Below are 27,600 nucleotides of genomic sequence, written 5' to 3'. Positions count from 1 at the left end.
ATAATCAAGATCTCAAAATTTTAAAAACATCCCAGAAATTCAGCACAAAAACAGAATATTGAAGGCTGCTAGAGAAAATCAATCACCTATAAAGGAAAACCCCTCAGAACCACAGCAGACTTCTCAACACAAACCATCAATGCAAGAAGAGCATGCAATGAAATGTTCAAGTTGTGAATGAAAACAGCTTCTAACCCAGATTGATGTACTCTGTTCTACATCAAGTGCTATGTCTATCCTTGGTTTTGACTGACAGCTTTGTTTTGCCATATTTGACTTTATTCTCTCCCTCCCCCCCAAAAAAGTAATAAGAACTAAGGAGTAATAAAATCCAAAATGTGTAAATTTTGTTGTAAAAAAGAGAGGGAGGAAAAAAAAAGAGCTCTAACGGATATAACAACAAGTGTGTTTAGGGGTGTTAAACAGCTGACTATATTAATGTTTTTGGGTCATTGAACACAGCTGTTTGCAGTCTCTCTGTTTGAATGTCCACTTTGTATTCTTTGATACTGTGATTTGAGCAACTATTTCCAAGATGATAATATGTAATCTATTAACAGGTGATTTCTTACTGTTAGTTTTTTTTTTTTTTTTTTTTTTGGTAGTTCTGTATTATGTGTAACCTTACACCGCTTTGTTTTGTTTTGTGTTTTTCTCTTTTTCCTCTTAAATAAAATTAAAAAAAAAAAACTCAGTTTTCTCCAGGATTCAGGTTGTAAAATGCTGAACCAGACAAGAATTAAATTAGCCTTGTCGGGTGTGTGTGTCGGTGCGTATTTTTGTACTGGGACTCAAACTTCCAACCTCACACTTGCAAGACAGCTGCTCTGTCACTGTGATAAAATAAAATCCAGGCAAGAACTAAATCGAGATTCTGTATAACTGAACTTGATTCTTTTCTCCAATTCAGTTTGCAACCAGCATGATTTAGAGATTCAAGTTCAAGGACAAAGGTTCCACACTCCTCTCTTTGAACTCGCTTACTGATGCATTTATATGTTTACAAAAGGATTAGCTAATTTTTTTTTCTCATTAAAAATAAAATACTGCATATGAATAGCAAGTGGTGAAATTGTGTAGAGGAGGGAGTTCCAGCAGCTGTGTTGGAGAAGATGCCTTGTACAGGAAGTATAAGAATCAGAACATGTTGATAACAAAGGTATGACAGGTGTCCTGGGATCTAAGAATTTTGGTGGTTTTAACACTGAGCCTGTGATTTTGGTGAGGGAAAGAAAAAGGATTGTGCAAGGATTTTGGTTGAAAATGACTCCATGTCTCTTGTCTAGTAAAGGAAGGAACATTTAAAAATGACTCTGAATATAAATTTGATCATATGATGAACTGAGAGTAAAGTACCTGAAATTATTATGACATAATTAGTAAGATGTCAGTAACTCCTTCCGTTGTTTCACTTCTTTTTCTTTTTTGACTTTCAACAGTTTGGTCTTGATGCCTATATGATTTTTGCCTACTCACTTTTCATTCTATTCCTACCTTTCTTACTCTGTCCCATGTTAATTTTTCCAACTTCAGGATTCAGAAGAGGAAAACCTCAGAGTCAGGACAGACAGGAACAAGGAACCATTCTGGAGAATATCAAGGAGGAGGTGACCTGCCACATCCACCTAGAGCTCATGGTCTAGTTTCTGAAAACCATGCATCACTTCCAATTATGAGTCCACAGAACATGAACAAGGAGTGAGCCATTGTCCTGTGTGCCAAGTCCCTTATCAGTTTGAAATCCTGAGGCCCACTCGCCTTATGGCCAACAGAGTAGAGAGGCTCAGGGAGTTGACACTGACCCCAAAGGCAGATCACTGTGACCTCCATGAGGAAAAACTCCTGCTATTCTGTAAGGAGGATGGGCAGGTCATTTGCTGGCTTTGTGAGCATTCTCAGGGACACTGTGGTAACAACCTGCTTCTTCTGGAGCTGGCAGAAGAAAGTAGATATAAAAAATTAAGATCTATTTTTATACATATATCCAGACTAATGAATGTAATCATTACTTGCTAAAAGCATGTTAAAACATAAATAAAAAATAAAATTGTAATAATTTTGCCAATGAATTCAGTGTTTCCAAGATATAGCTATTACAAGATGTGCTGCTATAAACATGAGTGTTCATAGATCACTGTGATATAGTGCTTTTAATTCTTTTGGGAAGATACCAAGAAGTGGAATAGCTGGGTTAAATGGAACCTCTAATTTTAGATTTTGAAAAATTTCTATACTGATTGCCACAGTGGCTCTACCAGTTTATATTCTCACGAGTAATGGATAAAAGCTTTTTTCTCACACAGCCTCACCAGCATTTCCTGGTAATAATCATTCTTTGTCAAGTAAGACGGATGTCAAGTAAGATGTTTTAATTGACATTTCTCATATGAATAGAGAGTTCAGCACTTTTTCATGTATTTATTCGCTGCTAGTACCTCTTCATCCAACAAGTATCACTTTCAGATGACCATTTTGGATTGGATCTTTAAATCAGAGAGTTGATTTTTATTTAATTCTTTGCATATTCTACATATTATTCCTTTGTGTAAGCACTAGCTGATAAAATTTTGCCCACAGTGTGCACTGTCTCCTCTCTCTGTTAGTAGATTCTTTTTCTGGGCAAAAGCTTTTTTCTATGATGAGACACAACTACTGATTCTTTCAAATATTTCCAGTGTAATTAGGACTTCATTTATAATCTTTTTGCCTATATCTATGTTTTCCAGAGTTCTACTTATTCTATCTTCTAGAATATTAAATGTTTCTGCTTTTGTATTTCTATCTTTGATCCACTTTGATTTTAATTTAGTTTATGGTGAGAGACAAAGATCTAAGTTTAATCTCCAGCATATGGAAAGTGAGTTTTCCCTGGAACATTTATTAAGGAAATTATCTTTTTTCCTATGGAGGTTTTGATCTCTTTGTCAAAGAGAAGGTGATTGAACTTGCTTATAGTTATTTCTGAATTTTCTGTTCTGTTCAGTAGAGCCTCAGATCTTTCCCCCCCTAATACCATGCTGTTTTTATCTTGACAGCTTTGTAGCGTACTTTCAAATGTTGTGTCCTTCCTTACCTTTGTTGCTGAGAATTACTTTTGCAGTTCTAGATATTTTCTGGTTGAAAATTCAAAGGTTTTTTTTCTCTCATTGTGTGAAGTATGCTATTGGTATTTTGATGGGAATTGCATTAAATCTGTATAATAGTTTTGGAAGTACGGTCATTTTCACTACTTAAGTGAAATAAATCAAACATACATGTTAAGATATCCCCTTGTTTCTCCTATGTGAGAAACACAAGAAATAAACAAGAACAAAAATACAGGACTGATATTGGGAAGTAGGAAAAAAATGTTCAGATTGAAAGGGAACAAGGAAGGAGAAGGAGTAAAGAAAAGAAAAGCATATGGATTTTTAAAAAATTATAAAGAAAGAAAGAAAGACAAAGTTCTGTAAATGGTTAGGAATAGAAGTCTTAAAGGGAAGGGAAAGAGATAGGGGGAAAAATTAAGATAGGTTATGTATAGGCACAAATTCCCCATGATGAATGTGATCACTATATATGTAAAAAATGTACCAATCCTCAGTAAAAAGAAAAAAACCTTAGCCTTATGCATATATATTAAACGGTGAATAAATAGATGCTCAGCCTTCGGATAACAGTCATGATGAGAATAGGAATATTAAAATATTTAAAGTTTGTTTCTTTAATAAAGTTATATTATTCTTTAACAGTATTTCCTTAGCTAATATTAGTTATGCCTATATATTTTATTAATTTCAAAAATAAAGATGATTTTTAAGGAGATAAATATCACCTGGCAATAATATTCTGTAGAAATAAAATACATTTCTAATGTGGCATCTATTTACCTTTCCTATCATTTTCCTATTTATAAAGTGTCTGAATGTACATGCTATATATATATATATATATATATATATATATATATATATATAATTTTAGAAAAAAGACAGGATTATTTTCTACTAAAACAAATGCTGCTATTTCTTTGTATAATTGTTTTATTTTGAAGAATTGTGCAATATTTGCGCATAGGAATTTATTAGCATAAATTTAATTTGCAATTTTTAGTGAAGTAATTCTCATGAACAATAGCACCTCAATAACCACTTTAAAAATTTTACTGACTTTTAATAAGTTTATAATTTCAAAATATTTTTGGGATTTTTAAATACAGCATCCATACCCACTAAGCAGACATTTCTTGTTACTTCTTTTTCAACCTTGGTAAACGTTTTTTTCTTTTTAATCCATGGATATATCTAACATGGACCTTCCATGTCAATATAACTGTACAATATGGTATTCACCACCTAATACTTCTTCAGTTTAGCAAAGTGTTTCAAGGCCCATCCATCTTGTTCATGTGTTAGTACTTCATTTGTTCTGGCTTAGTATATGCATATGATGAGTATGTCTCACCTTATAATTTCAACTCATGATGAGCATTCAGCTACTTTCACTTTTTGACCAATAATGCTGTCATGAATGAATCCATACATGTGTAGTTGGGAGGCCACTTTTCAGTTCTATATGGTAGACATCCAGTATTGGAATCATTGAGTTACATGGTAGTTTTCCACTTAACTTTTGAGTTCCTGCAAAATGTTTTCCTCAGTGCTCAAAATTGTTTTATGTTGAAAGTTATTGATGCTTCATGAAAAAGAAAAATATTCAGAAAATTAAGTACCAAGTTTTAAAATGATATATTTAAAATAGGATGGGAGGAATTCAATTATGTTAGGTATAGGTATTTTCTTGTTGTATTTTATGATAAACACAGAAAGAATTGATAGAAAATAAGGAAAAGAAGGGGAAGGAAACCAACAGGAGGAGGGAGGCTGGACCTGAACACAACTTGATACTTTCATGTGTGAGAATATTACATTGAAATTTTAATTTATATAATAAACATTTGTTAATTTTTTCAAAAGAATGAGAATTAATGTATCAAAAATCAAGTATAAGATATAAAATAGACTACTGCAAAGAAAGCCTAACTTTTTGAAAAATTAAGGTAAATATACTTCTGGTAAATTGGTAAAGAAGAAAACAAAAGTAAACAACATAAAAATAAGCCAAATGCAAACCCTTCAAAAACAATTTGCAATGAATAAGCTTGAATTCACTTCAGAATACCCCATAAATTATATATAAATAAAGACAAATTTGACACAATAGTGAAAAACTAAACAGAAAAAATTTTTACATACTTAACAACATATCCAAACTTGTATGATCCATTCTTTAAAGTCAATAACCTATGTAAATGCCCTTATAGGAAGATGAATTTCAATATCATTCTTTTTTATTTATTGTCTGGGTCAAGTTCTTGTTACTCAATTCAAGCTGACCCTGAGCTCACTATGTAGCCGAGCCTTGTGAACATCCTTGTGCCTCAGCCTCCTGAGTGCTGGAATTACAGGTGTGCACCACCACACTTGGCTCAATATCATTCTTGAATTGTATAAAGTATTTCAGAACTTGATAAAATAGGAAAAGGTGCTCAGTTTATATTTCCAAAAACATAAACTGTTAATTTCAAAGATAGATTCTCTACAGAAAGAAAAAAACCAAAATTTTTCACAAGATCTTCATGAATTTATAAAGACTATAAATCATAGATGATTTAGCTAACAGAACTGTACTAAACTGAGATAAACATTAAAGTATATTTATGATAATGATACATACATGATCTGTCTGATCAACTATTTTTTATCTTTACAAAAAAGACCCTGACAATTGTTTCAATATGTATTTAAATTTTTGAAAACTATTCACAGAGTTCTACAATGATTTAAAAGTAAAACAGTAAAAAACATTTTAGCTGAATAAAATTTATGCATATAGAAAAAGAACATACTTCATACTCATACTGTTTACACTAGATCGTGAAACTGCAAAAGCAAAGAAAAGATATTCAGTATCATCATATAATAGTGTGTTGTCTTCACCAAAGGAGAAGATAAATTAAATTAGTATTGTTGCTGAAATCAAAATTATATTTGGAGGGAGTAGGACTGAATGAACTACCTCCAGTATATCAGAGAGGTTCTGTTAGATGAAAGTATAGAGTGACCTAGTCATTTAACACACAGGTACCGGAGAAAATGACAAAAGCTGTTCATGATAAAGGGTCTTTAGGCAAACTTCAGGAAGTGGCACTTTGTGCAGAGGAAGCTAGTGTTGACTATTTGTTGTACAAGTTTCCTTTAAATTGTTTAGAGAAAGGGATGATACCGGAAAGTATTTTGGGGTGGATGAGGCTACTTTGTAGGATTTTAAAGCCAGGACAGTAGAAGGAGATGAAACAGTCGAAAATTTTGGGTACACATACATTGAACCAGGCTAAGGGGAGAGGATTTCTCATTATTTGCTCCTGGGGGATTAAATATTGAAATTTACTGTGCATCCACATTTAACATTATTGCTATGTTAATACTATTAAATCACTATTTTTTCACTATCTTTTCTAAATACTAAAAGGTTACAAACTTAAAAACTTAAGAAAGTGTAGTTTATTTCTTTACTTTCACAAATAAGTGCAAAGCAAGTTAAGTATTTGGTTCTCTCCTTATTCTGTGCCAACAAAATAATACCTACTATTATTTTTCTTAATGTAGATAAATAACATGTATTTTTCCATCTTATTTGATTTTGAAGACTATCTGGAGAAATGTGTATCTCATTAATCTGAGAAACATTTTGTATCCATCAGGATAAAGAAGACATGATTAGGTAACCATTTCCAAATTAAAAATATGAAAATTTAAATTTCATATTATGAACTCATGAATAATCTATAGTTTATCGTCAGAAAGACAGCGTAATTAAACAGAATAAATTTAGTGACGCTGGTATATATTATCCAGAAAAAGGGAATATATTGGACTTTTCAGTCACTAATTGAAAATAGAAAAAAATTAGCATCAGGTTATAGGACCTCCATCTACTTTGTTTCTTTGGATAACTCACTCCACTTTCATGCTGTTGATAGAAAATTGGATAACGACTGACAACAGCTGGGGAATATGGCAAAATTAAAGAAAGCACACATGAGTGACATTGGAATTCTGAGTACAGACCTTGGAAATACATCACTTCACATCATTTCTTATTATGGTAAAACAGGATCTAGAGCAAGGTATTGTCAGAAACTAAAAAGCTAAGAGAAAACATTGTATACATATTCCCATCTCCTGTATTATCTTATCTTTTCATTTTCTTCATTTTACTAATCTTACATTTCTTCTCCTTTCCTGTAAAATGTGCTTTTTTATATGCTGTGTGGTTTTTTTTTAAGAGGAAAAAGAGAAAAACACAAAACAAAACAAAGCGGTGTAAGGGTACACGTAATACAGAACTACAAAACAAAACAAAAAAAAACATAACAGTAAGAAATCACCTGTTAGTAGATTACATATTATCATCTTGAAAATAGTTGCTCAAATCACAGTATCAAAGAATACAAGGTGGACATTCAAACAGGGAGACTGCAAACAGCTGTGTTCAATGATCCAAAAACATTGATATAGTCATCTATTTAACACCCCTAAACGTGGTTTTGTATCCTTGCAACTTGAAAGGATCCTTACAACACAGTCTCGTATCTGCTTGGTTTTCACCCCATAGACAATAGGGTTCATAGTGGGGGGCAAGAGCAGGTAGAGGTTGGCCACAAGGATGTGGCAAGATGGGGGGATGACATTGCTCCCAAAGCGATTGAAAAAGAAACAGAAAAAGCTGGAGTGTAGGAGAAAACAATGGCACAGATATGGGTAGTGCAGGTGCTGAAGGCCGTCTGCCGAGCATCTGCTGAGGAGAGGCTGACCACTGCCCGCAGGATCATGGTGTAGGAGACTGTGATGCACAGAATGTCAAAGCCTCCAGTCAGTAGGGCAATCATGAGACCATAGATAATATTGACCTTGATATTTCCACAGGATAACTTAGCTACAGATATCTGGTCACAGTAAGTATGGTGTATTATGTGGCCTCTGCAATAGGGCAGTTGCTTGATGATGAAAATCAAGGGAACTATGAGTAGCACTGCTCTCAATAAAGTAACAAGCCCAGACCTTATAATGACAGGGTTGGTGAGAATGGTTGAGTAGTGCAAAGGGTAGCAGATGGCCACGTAGCGGTCCAGGGCCATAAGCATGAGCACTCCAGACTCCATCACTGTGAAGGCGTGAATGAAGAACATCTGGACCAGACATTCATGAAAGCTAATTTCCTTTAGGTGGAACCAAAATATGCAGAGGGCTTTGGGGATGCTTGTGATGCACATGACAAGGTCAGTGAAGGACAGCATGGCTAAGAAGTAATACATTGACATGTGCAGGGAGTCCTCAAAGCTGATGAGGTAGAGGAGTCCACAGTTCCCAACCATGGCCACCACATACATGGAGCAGAATGGGAAGGAAATCCAGATGTGCATGTCCTCCAGCCCTGGGATCCCATTAAGAATCAGGGAAGCTGGGGTCAGACTTGTTTCATTCAGCAGCAGCATGAGAAGCTCAAAATAGTCTTTCAGTTGCTTGTGGTATTTTACTTTTGTTTTGCTTTGGTTTTTGATCTTCTAAGTTTAAGGAAAACAGAAAAAGGAAATTTACAATTATGGTCTTTTTCTGTCTCTTTTGTTTGATAAAACAGAACTCTTTAATACCAACCAAATTTAAAACGACAGCTAGTATTTTCTTAAAATTCATTTAATTTGAACATTTTTTGTTCATTAATTTATCAATTCTTTCAATGTGCTGCACACATATTTAGCAGCTGGCACGCACTAATCTGTATTGCTGTTATTTTTAAACACAAGAAATGTGTAGATGCAAATTTGGAAATATATATGCAAGTATAATTATGTTATGATCTCAGTATGTTCATTATGTCTTATATAAATGTTCAGAATTCAGCACACTCTTTTTTAGGTATCTTCTTAAAAATAAGCTCATGGAACATCTTTAAATAAAATAGCTGATATGATTTGGATCCATTTATTTTTGTTCTTTTTCTTTATAAGTAAGTCATATTTATACTTACTGAGCAGCAAGTATTATTTTAAAAATTAAATATGAAGGTCAGTTTAATATTCACTAAAATTCAGAAATATTTTTATGTCTTCACTTTATAATTAAGTACATGGAAGTACTTGGTATCTGAGGCTTCTTTGTGTCTGAACATCAATGTTTAAAACTTCTTTAAAATTGCTCAAAAGAGTTGCAAATGGCTAACAAATACCTAAAATGTTCAATGGCAAATGGCCACTAAAGAAATGCAACTTAAAACGACAGTGGGGTTACATCTTACCATAGAAAAAAATGGCCGTCATCAAGAAATCAAATAACAACAAATTCTGGAGAGCCTGCAGGGGAAAAGTAACCTTTCTTCATTGTTGGTATAAATGTAAACTAGTACAGCCATTATGGAAATCACTATGGAGATCTCTCAAAAAACCAAAACTAGAAATTCCCTTTGACCCAGCACTCTCCTTCTAGGTATCTTCCCAGAAGACTTAAATATACTATATTACAGGGGCACAGTGGTTTATAGCACCACAATTCATAATAAATCTTGGAAGGAGCCTAAATGTCCATCAACCAATGAACAGACCAAAAAAATATATTTACACACAGTGGAATATGATCTCACATAAAGAAAGATAAATTTCAGTCATTTGGTGGCAAATAAGAGTATAATGTTAAGTGAAATAAGGCAAGCACTGAATCTTAAATATAGGATGGTTTCTTATATGAGAAAAATCCAAATGATAAAGTGCAAAATAAAAGATAGTAATAAGCAGGGAGATGGGCCTTTCATAAATTGAAAATAGATAGAGATGAAAGAGGGAAAAAGAAGAGGAAGAAAATAGGATGAAAAATGAGATTAAGATGTGTTGTGCACTTGTACCAACTATGTACTGCAAACAAATACATATAAAACATTTTAAAATGAATTTGTAAAAATATAGAGCCATAATAAAAAATCCAATTCTGTCATTCTGTTATTTCCCATTCTTTCATTCATTCAGTTTGCATAGTTTTAACTATTTTCCCGAAACTTTGCATTTCTGAACAGCATACCTTTTTACTTTTTGAAATTATTTTTATAATTGCCATTTAATGCTTACATTTATATTAATATAGTTATTACATTTTATACCTATCCTAAATAGAACTTGATCTAGATTCTCAAGATGGTTAAACTCATTGTCAGAATTGTAAAACATTATAAATATCATTTTCCTTATAGTTATAACAACCTGTCAATTTTTTCTTTGCTCCCATCATTAATAGTTGGAAGAAGATTTCTGCACACCTACCTATCTGAAATTTCCTAGGTTTTGTGCATATTTCTCAAATATAGTATTAGATTTATATATAGTTTATTCTCTTCACAATTTGACTATTTTAAATTCTAAGATAGATGTTCTTTTCCCTTATTATTTTTAAAATCATTTGTCTGTTGATCTCCCTGCATCTAGTACACATAAGAATTTTGATCCTTTTTATGTGAATTATTCTTCCTTTGCTTTTCTTCATTTACTTAGTTTTTTTTTTTCCTTCATGTGTTTATGTCTTTGAACTTAATGGTGATGTTGAAGAGAAAGACATCTATCTACAAATAATTTTTGAATCTGGAAACCCTTGGTTTTGCAAAGTTTCCATTAACATCAAAAGTTTCTTAATCATCTTTTTGTCATTTTTTCCAACTCCTTTTGTTCTGACTTTATACATTATACACTTAAATTGTTCTTTTTTAAGAAAAAAATTTCTGTTGCATCACTTTGTGATACATTTTCTTAAAAAGCTCCTCAACCCTATCTTTGAGATATTTTTCATATATATATATATATATATATATATATATATATCACATTTTTAATATATTTTTCTCTGAATACTGTGAGTAGAGCAACAACTAAATATATTGGTTATATAATGTTTTCCTCATTACTCACAATTAGTAGGTCATAGGTCAATTATCCCCATAGCTTCTAACTTTCAGTTATTTATTTTATTGCTTACTTTTCTGTATTATATTTTGAATGAACTCTTAAAAACATTTCTAAATATAGTGTAGTGCTTGATTATTAATTCATACCCGAGAGGCTGTGGAAAACTGTTTGGAAACTTTCATTGAAGAAAGTATTGCATTGATTCATATCATCGCTTACAGCGCTTAAGTAGGACTATCACTTCATTGGAGATATTTTTTATTTCATTTTTCATAGATCTTTGCTGAGGAACTTGAAATTTTCCAGAAAGAGATCTTTGCTTAGGACCTTGAATTTTTCCAGAAAGAAATCATCAGTAGGGCCTGGGGATTTAGCTCAATGGCATAAGTGCCTTCCTTGCAAGCAGACAGTCATGAGTTCGATCCCCAGTACCAATAAAAAGGAAAAAGACAAAAGAAAGAAAGAAAGAAAGAAAGAAAGAAAGAAAGAAAATCATCAGTATGCATCCTGAAACATGCTACAACCCGCTTGCTGTCAATAATTACATAGTACAAAGATGTGACACTTAATTATGAATATTGGATTCAATTTTTCGGTTTTTGGCTGCATTGCCATTAAACTATGTCATACAGAACATGCATTTATTAAAAACAGTTGATAAAGTTCTTACCCAAAATAAATTCCAACCGTTATAAGAGGTTATTTAACTTTTTTAGGTTGATGGATGGATCAGAAAGATCAAGTTGTTCTCCATTCAGATTTTCTACCTACATCTTTATTTTAAATTTATGGGTTGTACTGAAGGACCACAGAGTTTTTATTGAAGAAGGCAATTGTTTTTGTTATGTTCAGAATAGTACACTTCAAAAATATCTTCTTCGGTTATTGATATTGCTTTATATTTGTATTTATCATGTATATAAAGTTATTTCATATATGTTGGTTTTCAATAAGAAAAAAATGAAGCAAACCAGGAAAAGTGTGTAAGAGTAATGCACCATTGTTATTCAGACTAAAGGAAGATTACAATTCTGCCAGGTCAAAATGGATAGAGGCAAATTATGTCTTCTTACTGTCCTCTTACCTATTCATAGCATACTAGTATGTTTGGCTGTGCAATTTTGCAATCTTATCTCCTTTACTGCTCATTTTGTCCCCAAAATTACTTAGGGTCTTATCCACATCAAGATGTATCAGGGACGTCTTAGGCAGCAACAGACAGCCAGTCTCCAAGCAACATTAATATTATAGTTAAAAGACAACCAGAGGTATTCTTAACAAACAAACTAGATGCAGTCAATCTCTTTTAACATTCTGGTAGTGTAAAATGTCGTGGTTTCCTGGAAAAACTTAAATTTTAAAAACTCTTAACATTAAAATAGATTTCCTTTTATATTTATAGTCAATGCATATAATATGTCAATTAACTTGACACATTAGATGTATTGAGTTGATAGCCACATTAATTCTTGATGCAAGTATTATTACAATGTAACCTCATATTATTATTTTAAATACATAAAAGGAACCACCAGAAGATAAAAAACCCACAACATCTGCTTCAAAAATCAGCAATTTTCTAAAATGCATAATCAGTCTTAGCAAGTAAGGGGAATTACCAAAAAATAGGACAAAATAGCATAGCAGATGATTCATATTTTTGAAGGAGAAGTAAGTTATTTGAACTACTTCACAACAGCAATAATTCAGAGTGATATTTAAGGAAATATAATGCAATTAAAAAGAGATGTAGAAGAAAACAAATCATCTTAAAATATCCACAAAGATTTTCTGGATAGATAGGAAACATTATAAAACAAAAAATTACTAAATCTATTCAGACAATAATTTCAGATATTGCAGAAATAAAGGCAAAAAATATGTCAAATCAAGGTCCCTTGGAAATAATAAAACCTTTAGTATAGTGCAGTTTAATAATGTAGAATATCATTTTATCTCTAGGTTTGGTAAAGTTTCTACACAAGTCTCAAAAAGAGAAAACTGCATCTTCTCCTTAATACTGGGAAGTTTTTTAAATGAATTGATCACTTAAATCATATAAATAGCTTCCTAGCTGATGTTCAGTTTCTTCTCTAAAATCATTGGTTGTTCTTAAATAATGTTAAAGCAAACCAAATCCTTGAAATACTATGTTTTGAAAAAACAGAACTATATTACACAATAACTGTGTTTGCATGAATCAGTGACATCAGTTTTTTTGATCAGGAATAGAAACCTGTACTTCAGATTTGTACACAAAACTATATTCAGATATTATTTTAAAAACACAAAGTATAACCATTCATATATATCCATACACATGTGTATAAGTACACATGTACCTAATACATGAATATTTATATATGATTAGTTACTGGACAATAAAGTTTGAAACTTTTTTTGATAAATGTTTTGCTAGTATCAAATACATTGTCATAAGTCACTGAGCAAAAGCAATTACTGTTCATTTTTGCCTTAATACATTTAAATAATCAGTCTTGAATAATGTAGCTATATGATAGAAGTAAATGGGGAAATTAGGGAAAGTATAAGAATCTGCATAGCAGAACTAGAAAATGTATTTCTGAGGTTTCATGTGTTATATGCTAAAGAATTCATTTCCTAAATATAAGACAAACACTATACGCTGTTTAGATCTCCTGTGTTTCTGTAATTATAGCTATAATACAATGACTTATATAACACTTCATGTTGAATACTTTTAAATCTTTCAATAAGAAATTCACACTTATTCCAAAATAATACAGTATCAGCTACAAAATAAAGTTAGATTTTTCTGCACAAAGTCAATTTGAAATGATTTCAGTATATCATAATTTAATTGTTAGTGCAATGATAATGAACTCTTAAGTTTCCTATGTCATAGACAGATATTCAAATACTAACATTAGTTCATGAATATAATTTATATAGTATAGCAGATATAATCCGGTGTCTTTTTTCCTTCATAAAATTCACTGAAAGTCTTTAAGATCCGTTTTCTTCTCCAAATGTGACAGTGGGTTCCTTCAAGTTGGTGCTGTTATCCAAAATGAATGAAACACATTAACACTTTAGTTTTTCTCCAGATGAACCAAGAAAGACTTCGGGCATTCTGAGGAATAAAAAAAGGGCAGGCAATAGACTGGGGTACTCTTGAGTGACCATGCAACCCCTAAATCTTCTTCTCAGGTGCGATTTTCAGCTAACTTTCATCAAAACAGTATTGATGATTTCAATATGTATAGGAAAGTGACAGAAATATTCAAAGTGCTAGAAAAGACAAATTGATCCTTCCTCTGAGAATTGATTTTAAAAATTTTTTTAAGAAAACTTAATCTTTTGTAACATTTATGCTTTCAAACATGGTGAGCGGAATCACATTCCTATCTCTGAGACAACCACAGCTATTCATATGCAATAGCAGACTCTCTCCTTTTGCAACTTAAAAAACAATTGCCATGACTCTCTCATTTGTATGTCTTTTAATGCCTACTTTCTAGAATGCAAAACACTGAGATGAAAGTAGTCTGGGTCAGATGTTCAGCGTCTCCCTCGAAGGAAAACTACAATTTTTGTACGTGCATGACCCTCAATGTCTGAATAACATAATAACTTCTTTCGACCTGAGCATTTAAAGGAAAATTTGTGTTGTATATCTCAAGGGAATGCTTCAGAACAACAGAAAAAGTTGCTGGTATAGGAGTCAACATTATGAGATGAGAAAAAAGAGTGAAGATGCATAAATGAATATTTCACATCATATGTTGTGCATAGGTATAAGAGCATAAGAGGGACAAGAATAAATACTAACTTTTCATTGAAAATTTGTGATTTGCACAATTACTGCAGTTGTGTTTTGTTCTGTGTAGAGCCCAGGAGCATGCAAGTGGAGAGTTCCTTAAGTGTGTGCTTCAATCACTCAAAAAGACATCTGCATTTGTTCCTTTATTCACTTTTTCACATGTTTAGTTTAAATTACATTTCTGCATTCCTTGTCCCTCCTAAGCTGGGCTAGGAACTCTTAACAAAGGATCAAATCATGTGAGCTCTGATCTTTGTCAGTTTGATTCTCAGTGAGATTGACAATGACACTTACACCTATGTAGAAGTTCCTTAAAATATCAACATACCATGCCCAGTGGAGCATGCTGGGATTCCAGCTGCTATGATGATACAGGAAGATTGAGTTGAAGTGCAATCTGAAAATGCTAGCCAGATTTTTTTCTCAATGTAAAAATGGTTAGGGGTGGTGGTAAGCTCCCTGGGGTTGGTCCCCAGTACTAAAGTAACACACACACACACACAACACACACACACACGAAATCCATGACAGTTACATATCAAGCTATGAAGAAATAGATGTTAACCTTTGTAATAATAATGACAATGATAAGGAGTGAGTAAATAAAAATACATTTAAATCTGTAATGTAGCGGGGCTGGGGATTTAGCTCAGTGGCATAAGCACCTGCCTTGCAATCACGCAGTCTTGAATTCGATCCCTGGTACTGGTTAAAAAACAAAAGAAAAAGACAAAAAAACTATAGTGTAGAAGTAAGCATATATATTTCTTTCTGGTTTCTCATTATCTATTACCTATTTATCATCTGCCAATCTATCAAGTTACTGAATATATATTCATTAGGTAGTTTTTAACATAAGCCAGAATCATATTTTATTGAAAGATGAATATTATTTCCCTGTGGTGTCTCTTTATTTTACAAGTAACAATGAAATGTGCATGCAGAGACATTTTATTTCTAATTTTGTGGGTGGTGTTTCTGTTAAATAGCGCCACATTAAGGATCTTAACTAAATGTAAGAAATTCAGTGACTTCTACTACATTCACAATGGTATGAAACTATCATCATAATTTCAAAATATTCCTACCATTTCATATATAAACTCCATTTTATTTCCTACTATGACCAGTCTCCAACCCTGACAAATACTAAATTGCTTTCCACTCCATGGACACATTTCATATGGACATTTTGCATAAACAGAGTTGCACAATATGTTCTCCTTTGTGCCTGGTTTGTTTAGATTAGTATGTTTCAAGACTTATTCATGTTCTATTATGTATTAGTTTTTCTTTTTATGGCTGGATATTTATTTATTTATTTATGTAGTCTTTTTGAGACCGGATTCTATGCAGTTCAGGCTGGTCTTGAGTCCAGGTTGGTCTCAAATTCACAATGATTCTCCCGCCTCAACCTCCTAAGTGCTGGGATTACAGGGATGAGGCACCACACATGGATTAATAATTCATTTAATAGATACTTGTGTTTGTTTGTGTTTTCAGAAGTAGATGCTCATAGAGTTGTTTGTTTTGGAATAATGTCATGAGCAATTGTGAGTGACTTGTGTTGGAAGACCTCTTTTCTCTTCTACTTGGCATAGCAACAGTGTTTGGGTTACTGAGTGACATGGTATTTTTCTATTTATTTTTTTGAATTTCTGTAATTTCTTACACAATACTGTGTAATTATACATTCCCTTCAGCAATGTACACCTTTAGCAACTCTACAAACTCTTGAAGTTTGCTGGGTTTTTTCTTCTTTTTATTGTTGTCCAACTAATGAGAACCTAGTGGATACTATTATGATTTTGAGTTTAATTTCCCAAATAGTTAATAACATCAAGCACATTTTCATGAACTTGTTGGTCACTGTGTAACTCCGTTAGGGAAAATATGTATTTCAGACCTTTTTTCCATTTAGAAACAAATGGCACATTAGAGCTCAGATAGAAAATTGATAGAACTGGATCCATGCTTCTGAGTAATAAAAACTAAAACAAATGGATTAAAGTTCCCAAGCTAAAAGCTAAAACAATTTTTGACACGTTTGGTTGAGCCAGTTCTATTCACCCATTTGTGAAAAGTGTCATCCAACCAATTAATTAAGAGGAAATGTAGTAGTATACATTCATTCAAATAAGAAACAAAAGCCTGGAATTATCTCTGATCACTAATGCAATATCCTATATATAGAAAACTCTAAAGAATCAAATGTAATGTTATTATAAGTTATAAACATATTTAGAAAATTTTATTGTATAAGATCAACTCATAAAAATCAATTTTATCCCCATATACTACCAATAAGCATTCTATAAAAAGAAATAAAAAAGTAATTTCACTTAAAACAGCATCAATGGAATATATGGAAATAGATTCATCAAAGACTGTGAAACACCTGTCCACTATAACCAGTGCACATTATTGAAAGAAATTAAAGGAAATCAAAATATGCTGAAAGTCAATTCATATTCAAGGATTGGAGGATATCATATTTTTCCAGTGAATATGTTGCTCCAAGTTACTGACAGATTCAAAGCAAAGATTATCAGGTTTAACAACTTGTTTGTCAGAAAAGAAAATACTAAAACTCAACTTTAAATAAAATGTCAAGAAAGATGGTGGATAGATAACAGCCTACTACAGAGGCTCCCTGAAATAGTCAACTTAGAATTCAACATAATACAGCTTGGTAAGCCCGAACAGAGGGAGAGGAATTTCTCATCTCAAGAAGAAACTAAGGTGAGAATAACCAATCAAACATGCAGTCCCTGCCGGCCGCGCCACCCCACACTCCTGCAGGGGCATCTGAGTCTGTCGCTGCAGGCTTGCTGGAGGCTGAGGTAGCAGAGTGACTTGGCGCTCTCCAGCTGCCCCTGCCCCTGCCACCGCTGCTACCACCACTGCTATTGCCCCCGCCGCCACCACAGCCTCTGCCACCTCCCCAGATCCTGACTGTGTTGGAGGGCGCCAGGAGGAGGGCGCAAGGCGATTTTTAGGGCACAGACTGGACCTGCTGGGATGCATCACGGTCTTCGCCCTCGCTGCTTTTGTGAGGACGAGAGACTGTGGCGCCTGTGCTGAGCGGGCCCTCCCACTCCCAGAGCGCCCTGAGGTCCCCTGGCAGGTGAGTGTGTCTTCATCACCGCCAGGCCCGCACAGCCAGAGCCCAAAAGAGCCACTACCACAGATGAAGCCCAGAGAATCTGCCTCTGAAAACACCACTTCAGAGAATAATAAAAAAAATACAGAATCAGAATTTTCCATATTCCTGCAATGTTCGACCAGATTCCGGGAATTGGGCTTGTGTTTCTGTGGCCCTGAACTCTAGACTGGGTGGCCCAGGGTGAGTGTCCCCCCAACATGCCAAGCCCCTGGGAGAGAGTTTAAGATCTTAGCTAGTGCCAGCAAAGGAACTTTATGGCTTCCTGGCACACTGAACCACCTCAGCAGGGCGTGGATTGGACTGCACCAAATTTCTAGTTTCCTGGGGTGCTCAGCAACCTCTGGGTAATTGGGTGTGTCTGCCTGCACCATGAACTCTGGACTGGGGAGGCTGTGGTGAGTGTCCCCATACCATCCTAAGTCCTTGGAAGGGAGTATAAGATCTTAGCTGGCACCAGCAAGGCAACTTTATGGCTTCCTACTGCACTGAACCAGTTGAGGTCTTGGATTAGCCTGCACTAATTTTCAGGTTTCCTGCCATACTGAAGTGACACAGCAGGGCTTGGTGCTGCTTGCCCCATCCCCAGTGACCCTCTCTGGCTGGCCAGAGACCCAGAAACTGAGAGCATAGAAGAGGATTTCCAATAGGCCCAGGAGAAGCCTTGAAATAATACTTGACACATGGAAATATAGGAAAATTACAAAACAAAAGACCACAGTACCATCTCAAGCTTCCAGCCCATCCCAAAAATCCTTAGGAGCCATGTACATAGAAGAAAACATATGCTGTATTCCTGAAATACCTGAAATAATAGCAACTGAAATAAAGAAGAAACTCCAGGGAGCTTTAAAGGAATTCAAATTAGAAATAATCTCCCAGGTAAAAGAAGAAATGATAAAACAAATGAAAGAGATGCTGAACATATCTAAAAAGACACAGGTAAAAAATCGGAGGAACTAAATGAAAGGGTAGAATCCCTGGATGAACAATATAAGAAACAAACAGAATACATGAAGCAGATTTAAAGAAATATACAGGAAATCAAAAATTCCATTGAAAGGTGTAAAATCTGCCTCAATGAAATTGAAGACAGAATTTCAGAGCGCGAAGACAAGATTGCAGCTAGTGAAGAGAAAAGGCAAGATCTTTTAAAAATAACAAGGAATCAGGAAATAACAATTCAGCAACTGCAAGGTGATGCAAAGAAAAACCACATAAGATTGATAGGGATAAATAAAAAACAAGGAGTCAAAGTAAAAGATATAAAGAGGATATTTACAGAAGTAATAGTTGAAAATTTAACAACCATAAGAACGAAAACTGAAATCAGGATTAGTGAATCATACAGATTTCCAAATAGCCATATCCAAAGTAAAACTACACCCAGACATATAATAATCACCATCCCGAAATCCAACATAAGAATAGAATATTAAAAGCTGTCAGAGAGAAAAGACAGATCACCTATAAAGGAAAAACTTATCAGAATCACAGCAGACTTCTCAGCACATAAAGTCAAGAAGAGCATGGAGTAAAGTATTTCAGATCCTAAAGGAAAATGATTTCCAACCTAGACTGATGTACCCTGAAAACTGTCCTTCAAAATTAATGGAGAAATAAGATACTTCCATGACGAAGAACAGCTGAAGAACTTCACGAGCACCACGCCAGCATGCAAAGAATACTGAAAGACAGTTTAGATACACTCAGGAAAAAATCACTAAGCAAAGCAAACAACTAAACAGAATGGAAACTTAAAGATGCAACAGCAGAGAGATAACATGTCAACAATAAACCAATATATAACAGTTATAAACATTAATGTAAATGGTCTCAATGCATCAATTAAAAGAAACAGATTGGCAGAATGGATCAAGAAACAACATCCAACCATATTCTGTTACAAGAAACCCATGTAACCCAAAAGGATACTCACAGATAGAAGGTCAAAGGATGGAGAAAACAATACTTCATGCAACAGGAACCCCTCACCAAAGTGAGGGTAGCTATTATGTTTTCAGACAATGTGAACTTCAAACCAAGAACGATCAGAAGAGATAAAGAAGGTCATTACATACTGGTTATGAGAAAAATTCAAGAGGAAGAAATAACAATCTTAAATATATATGCACCAAATTCCAGGGTTCAGTTATATGAAGCAAGTATTAAGAGAAATCAAAAACCAAATTAGCGATAACACAGTTATAACAAGAGACCTTAACACACCACTGACACCAAGGGACAGATCAACTAGACAGGAAATTAGCAAAGAAATAACACAACTGAATCACACCTGTGAACAAATGAATTTGATAGACATATACAGACTGTTCCATCCAACAATATCATAATACACATTCTTCTCAGCAGTACATTGGACATACTCTGAAATAGACCATATACTAGCTAGAGAACATATTTAAATAAATTCAAAATAATTGAAATTATCCCATGCATGTTATCTGATCAATGTTCCATGAAATTAGAAATTACTAATAAAAGATACTGCAAAATTCTCACAAACACATGGAAACTGAATAACACACTCTTGAGTAAACATTGGGTCACCGGGGAAATTAAAAAATTAAACAATACCTACACACAAATGAAAATACAACTACAACTTAGCAGAATTTGTGGGATGCAATGAAAACTGTGATCAGAGGAAAATTTATTGAACTGGGTTCCCACATCAGGAAAACAGAACAAATACAAATAAATAACCTAATGCTACACCTCAAACATCTATAAAAAGAAGAGCAAGTCAAGGCCAAAGCCAAAGGAAGGGAAGAAATTATAAAAATTATAGCAGAAATTAAAGCAATAGAGATGAATAAAACAATCCAAAGAATCAATGAATCAAAGAGTTTGTTCTTTAAAAGAATACATAAATTGATAAGCCCCTAGCCAACCTTATTTAAATAAGGGAAGAAAAAGCTCAGATTCAAGCATCAGAAATTAAAAAGGTGAAATCACTACAGACTCTGTAGAAATACAGAAGATCATTAACACCTATTTCAAAAACCTATACTCTCATAGGTTTTATAATACAGAAGAGATTGACAGATTCCTAGAAATATATGAAGTACCCAAGATAGGTCAGGAAGATTTAAAACTGCTGAATAACCCAATTTCTATTAATAAAATTCAAAATGTAATTAAGTCCTTACCTACAAAAAAGAGCCCAGGCCCAGTCGGATTCACTGCAGAATTGTATAAGAAATATAAAAAAGACTTAGTGCCGACACTCCTCAGACTCTTCAATGAAATCAAAAGGGAAGCAATCCTTCCTAAATCATTCCTGGAAGCAAATATTAGTCTAGTACCAAAACCTGAGAAAGTCCCAACAAAAAAGAGAACTACAGGCAAATCTCCCTAATGAACACAGATACAAAAGTCCTCAATAAAGTGTTAGCAAATATGATGCAGCAAATCTTCAAGAAGATTATATATCATGACTAAGTGGGATTCATCCCAGCATTCAGGGATGGCTCACCGTATGTAAATCAATAAAGGTAATCCACCACATCAATAAAGCCAAAAGTAAGAATCACATGATCATTCTACAGATGCAGAAAAATGCTTTTGATAACATCCAGCACTCATTCATGATAAAAACCTTACAGAAAATTGGAATAGATGGTCTTTACCTCAATATGATAAAGGCCATCTATGGCAAACAAACAGCCATACTAAATGGCCAAAAACTGAAAGCCTTTTCTTAGAAATCAGGCAAAAGACAAGGATGTCCCTTATCTCCGTTCCTATTTAATATAGTACTGGAAGTACTAGCCAGAGTAATTAGACAAGAGAGAGAAATAAAAGGGAGAAAGTTAGGGAAAAAAAGTTAAATTATCATTGTTTGCAGATGACATGACACTATACATACAAGACTCCAAAACTCAATTGAAAGACTCCTAGACATACTAAATACATTCTCAATGTAGCTGGATCCAAAATCAATACTCAAAAATCAATAGCATTTCTATACACTAAAAATAAGATCACAGACAAAGAAATAAGAGAAGCCACACTCTTCACACTACCAACCAAAAAAATGAAATATTTTGGAATAATCCTCATGAAAAAAGTGAAAAATCTATAAAGGGAAAATTATGATGCACTGAAAAAAAATTTAAGAGGGTCTCAGACGGTGGAAAGACATTGTTTGCTCATGGATAGGAAGAATAAATATTGTGAAAATGGCCATCCTTCCAAAATTGTTATACAGATTCTATGCAATTCCAATCAGATGAGATCAGGTGTGTTCAGGGTGGTATGGCCATACACAGCAATCCCAATCAAAATACCATCAACATAACTCAAAAATCTAGAGAAATCACTTGTAAAATTCATCTAGAACCACAAGAGACCTAGAATAGTGAAGAAAATTCTAAGCAGCAAAGGCAAGACAGGAGGCATCACAATCCCTGACTTGAAGTTTTACTACAAAGAAATTGTAGTAAAATCAACATGGTACTGGAATCAAAACAGAGCTGAAGATCAATGGAATAGACTAAAAGATACAACCAAAACTGCAAACACACTCAACTACCTTATCTTTGATAAAGGGGCCAACCATGTACACTGGAAGAACGACAGTCTCTTTAATAAGTGGTGTTGGAAAAACTGGCTCTCCATATGCTGAGAATTAATACTAGACCAATGTTATCACCATGTACAAAGTTAAAATCTAAATATATCATATATCTGAATATTAAAACAAAACCACTACATCCATTGGAAGACAAGTTGGGTAAATCCCTTGAGGGCATTGGGGTAGGAGGAGAGTTCATGAACAGGAATCAAACCGCATGAGAAGTACTTCCAAGAATCAACAATTGGGATCATATCTTATTAAAAAGTTTTTCACATCAAAAGAAATCTCTAGCATTAAAAAAACCCGACAAACTGGGAAAAAATCTTAGTGAACTCTGCCTCAGACAAAGGACTTCTGTCTGAAGCATATAAGAAATTACAAAAAAATCAGACCCCCAAAATTTAAGGATCAAATGCAAAAATGGGCACCCAAGATGAATACACAATTCTCAGATAAAGAAATAGAAATGGAAGATAAATACATGCAAAAATGTTCATCATCATTACTTATTAGAGAAAAGCAAATTAAAACCATACTGAGATGCCATCTCACTCCTGAAATAATTGTCAGGATCAAGAAAACTACCAACTACAGAGGCTGAAGAGGCTGTGGGGAAAAAGGAACTCTCCTGCACTGTTGGTGGGAGTGTAGACTGGTGCAACCATTGGGGAGGTCAGTCTGGAGATTTCTCAGAAAGTTGAGATTGGAGGTTCCATTTTTTCCAGCTATCCCACTTCTAGGCATATTCCCAGAAGAACTGAAGACATCATACCACAGTGATATATGTGCACCCATGTTTATAGCAGCACAATTTGTAATAGTCAGATCTTGGAAACCACCTAAGGGTCCATCAATTGAGGAATGGATAAAAATGATGTGGTATTTTTATACAATGGAGAACTACTCAGCTATACAGAATGATCACATTGAGATACTTATAAATAAATGGGTGGAGGTTGAGACCATAATCCTAAGCAAAATAAATCAAACTCAGATGTATAAATACCAAATAGTTTCCCTAGTTTAAGAAATGGTAAGAATACATAAAAGTATGTGATAATCATGGTTCCCCATTACATTGGTTTGAAGCCTTATAATGTTTTCATTCATTAATTGGAATGGTTTTATTCTGGGTTGTTTGCTTTTATTGTCTTATGATGATATGAACAGCTAATTTGAAGAAAACAAGACATTATAATAGCTAGTGATGATTCAATATGATCTTGTTTTGAAGTCCTACCAAGCTTTTGTTCTTCTGTCTCCATTGGTTTTACCATGTTGTATCTTATTGGAGTATATTATATGTGATAGTATAAACATAATTTTGTAGATAAGGAGATAATATGGTACTCTATTTGTTTTCTGTTAGTTGATGCTGAATACCCTGTAATACTTTCATTCTCTTGAATGGTTTTACAAATTTTATGTTTGATACTGTAGTATATGAATGGATACTCAAGGAAAGAGACACTATGGTAGCAACTGTTATGTTGGATGATCTTGTGGAGAAACACTATGTTGCTTAAACTGTTCTGTTTTGAACTGTTTTGTTATGTCCACTTTTATATTAATATTTTTAAAATAAATAAATAAAATGTCAAATAATCCAAAATAAATAAAAGAATTTCATAAAGAACAAAATTGCACAATCAACTTTCTAGTTTCTAAATTTTAATAATATGAAAAGGGTATAGGGTTGAAATACGGGTAGGTATATAAATTAATGAGTAAACTCCTCATCTGTTGTAAATTTTTTGACTACAGTAAAGACATTCAACATCATTACTCACCAGGGAAATGCAACTAAAATCTACAGTGAGACTACATGTCACATCTAGTAAGAGTTCTATAATTCAGAAAAATTAAAGATAATGTGGAGTAACTGAAAATTTCATACATTGCTTGCTGGTAAATTATAAAAATGTTGCAGCTGCTATATAAAATAGTTTGGAAGTTCCTTGAAAACTACACAAATATAATTATGCGACTTATGAGTTTCCCTTACAGGTGCATAACTAAAGAAATTGAAAACAATTGTGACATAATATTTTAAAAGGTGTGGGTGAAGTGAGTGATAGATGAGCCAGGAAGAGAACCAGTCAGGATCTCCCCTGAGCCTACCAGTGTGCAGAGCTGAGAATCAGATATCATCCCATCCTACCCCTCTCCCTGCCCCATTAGCAACTGGGAACCTAAGGTGTGAGAAACTCTTGGGAGGTTGACCCTATGCAAATATGAGGGATTTCATTCTACCATCTTTTTGAAGGCAAATATTGTTTACACTCTTTTGCTTTGCTCTGATTAGTTGTTTTGCTCTATTCAATATTCTGTTTTGATAAATTATTTAAAAATTTTATTTAAAAGGAAAAATAGAAAAAATAAAACAAAACAAAGTGGTGTAAGGGTACAAGTAATACAGAACTATAAAAAATGGTAAGAAATCACCAGTTAATAGATTAAACATTATCATCTTAGAGATAGTTGCTCAAGTCACAGTATCAAAGCATACAAAGTGGACATTCAGTGAGACTGCAAACAGTTGTGTTCAATGGTCCAACCAAATACATTAATATAGTCATCTATTTAACACCCCTAAACACACTTGCAGTTGTATTTTGATAGGTTTTATAATGTTATGTTTTTATTTTGCTACAACTGATTGAACGTACAACTGTGAAGATAACAAGATATGCTATGGTACCTATTACTGTTATCACAGTATCCTGCTGTGAAGTTCTGTACCAATTTCCCTGCATTGTGTCAAATGGCTTTGTTCTGTCTTGTTTTGTTGTATTTTACTACCTTGAAAATAAAATTTATAAAAAATAAAATAAAAGGTAACTATGGCAAATTTTATATTATGTGAATTTTACCACACTATTGAAAGATGTTACAAATCTTTTTTCAAGAGATTGAGTTTTTTTTTCTTTGAATCAGGATTCCCCTAATTCATAAAAGCTTTTGATTAGTATCAGGAATTCTGAGCAAGTTGATTCTGGCAGCTTTCCTTGGCCAAAAGGAGGTAAGTGCAGAACTCATAAGGAATCTTCCAAAGGAAGATTTTAAAAAAATACACCCACTCACACTCCCAACTCACATGCACACACACACACAAACACAAATTATTGTCAGATGGTCCTGCAGGTTGAGTGACAGAAAGAAACTGAATATGCAAGTATTCTGATGCGAAATAATTATGTGTATGACCTGCCTACCAGAATTCTATTGAACCTAATATAATTTCAATGAGATTTTAAAGGTTACACTTCTTCACATAAGTGATATTATGGGATACATTCTATCTATGTCCTCAGTAGGAAGTTAACTGAAGAAAGAAGTATCTTGGTAATAATGACAAACATATGACACATATTAATGCAGGAAAGTAACAATTGACAGTTTATCTGAGATTTCAACTACTTGAAAACACTTGAGACTTATTATGACTTCTACTTTATTCACTGTTCATTAGGTTTTGTTAAAGAGCATTCATATATTGTATTAGATTAGATTTTTACAGAGGAAGCTGAGAAACACACAGTAAGTTTGGAGGTCCTGCCAGTGATGTTGAATTCTTGACATATTTGTTAGGAACACAGCAATCAGCAAGTTCCATTATTTTTCTATGTGCAATGCTTCCAGAAGGATTGTAGTAATTTTTGCCTAAAAAGACAGTTTTAATTATTTATTTTCTTCTCTTCAATGGCAAATATTTACTTATAGATTGTGAGGTTTTATGTCATTAGCACCTAAAAGGATAATTGTGGCATAGTCTTCTAAGTGCTTGGTTCTCACCCAGTAGATAACAGGGTTCAAAGTAGGGAGCAAGAGGAGGTAAATATTGGTCAGAACAATATGGCAAAATAGAGGAATGGGCAATTCCCAAAGCAATGAAAAAAGATACAAAAGGAGGTTGGATTATGGTTGTAAACAAAGGTCAGATATGGACACTGCAGATATTGAAGGTCTTCTGTCAAGGGACTGCTGAGGAGAAGATGACCCTTGGCTGGTGGGATAGGCGTAGAAGACTGGTGTGCAGAATGTCAAATTTGTGGGCTAAGCTCTGGTGTAAGATATAAAGGATCTTCATATTTGGACACTCGGCTTCTATAATGGTGCTCACTCCCAGCTGCCATGAAGCCTGCGGAGATTCGTAGCTTGGCACACGTCTAATCCATTTATTGCCACAAAACATGCATCATGGCAGATAACCTAAGCGTATACAAAGGGTATAAAAATGTCCTTAGGGCCAGGGATATAGCTCAGTGGCACAGCACCTGCCTGGCAAGTGCAAATTCCTGAGTTAGATTCCCAGTACCAAAAAACAGACAAAAAGCAAAACAAACAAAACAAAAATAAAACCAAAAATATCTTTACAACACTATTTTTGAGAATCATGAAGTTATCAAATGTGAAACAGAAAAAAAAACTGTAGCATATGAAGAAGATTGTATGGTATGCTATGCCACAGTTAAATACAGATTTTTGTTATATTCTGAATATTACATATTCAGAATTTGCTATAAGTCAAGGAAACAGTTTCCCCTTTACATGCTCCAAAAGATGCATAGCCCTACCAACATCTGGATTTGCTCTACTGATACTTTTTCTAGATTTTTGACCCTCACACTTGCAAGAGAATCAGTGTGTGCTATATTAGTGAGGTTTTGGCACTTTTTAATGGCAGCAATAGAAGACTAACACAGATGCAAAATTCTGTATGAAAAAGTTACAGAGTACATCCTCTACATTTAAACATGCCCAACACGCAAGATACTATATTCTAATAATTCAGTCCATAGTTTTAAAGAAACAAGTACACCAGAAGAATATATATTATATTTATCTGATTTGATTCAGAGATGAAAAAGAGAATTTTCCCTCTTGACATTTACTGAGCAGGAGCCAGAGAGGTTATTGTTTTGCACAGTAAGAAATTACCTTAAATTCCTTGCAGATGTTGAAGTGTGTGGAAAATATTTTGATTGCCACCAAGGTTAAACTTAAACAAACTTAAAGTACTTTGCCTTTGATGTGTGTTTCAT

At 33.8% G+C, this 27,600-nt stretch overlaps 1 pseudogene; it reads right to left on the bottom strand.

The window, feature by feature from the left end:
• Positions 1-7,559: 7,559 nt before the first annotated feature.
• On the bottom strand, positions 7,560-8,536 carry LOC100727757 (olfactory receptor 52N4-like; annotated as a pseudogene).
• Between the last annotated feature and the right edge of the window lie 19,064 nt (positions 8,537-27,600).

The sequence above is a fragment of the Cavia porcellus genome, unplaced genomic scaffold, assembly GCF_034190915.1.
Source record: "Cavia porcellus strain 051 isolate PalLab524CR breed Dunkin Hartley unplaced genomic scaffold, mCavPor4.1 scaffold_9, whole genome shotgun sequence".
Lineage (NCBI taxonomy): Eukaryota > Metazoa > Chordata > Mammalia > Rodentia > Caviidae > Cavia > Cavia porcellus.
Note: the sequence above shows the minus strand (reverse complement) of the source record. Positions and strands in the feature narration are given on the sequence as shown.